The following is a 225-nucleotide window of genomic DNA, read 5'->3' on the forward strand; positions in this document are numbered from 1 at the left end:
AACTTTGAAATACACTAGTAATGGCTATGGTACCCAAAATAGAAATGGCGGTTTGTTGTTGTAACGAAGGCTGAAAACACACAAAATAAGGAAATCAACTAGAAAATGTATGTTTCATACAAAATGGCCACCCATACTTTTTCCAAAGTTACCAATTTTATATGTATACTTCATATCTACCCAGCAAGATACAGCTTGTACTCATTCCTTATTAGGTGGAGAGGG

General features: G+C 35.1%; 1 protein-coding gene across 1 annotated transcript in view; it reads right to left on the bottom strand.

Moving 5' to 3' along the window:
- The window catches only part of LOC119591904 (ER membrane protein complex subunit 6-like), a 5,063-nt gene that overhangs the window by 4,113 nt on the left and 725 nt on the right, over nt 1-225 (bottom strand). The gene's annotated exons all lie outside the window — the stretch shown is intronic.

The sequence above is a fragment of the Penaeus monodon genome, chromosome 29 (assembly GCF_015228065.2).
Source record: "Penaeus monodon isolate SGIC_2016 chromosome 29, NSTDA_Pmon_1, whole genome shotgun sequence".
NCBI lineage: Eukaryota > Metazoa > Arthropoda > Malacostraca > Decapoda > Penaeidae > Penaeus > Penaeus monodon.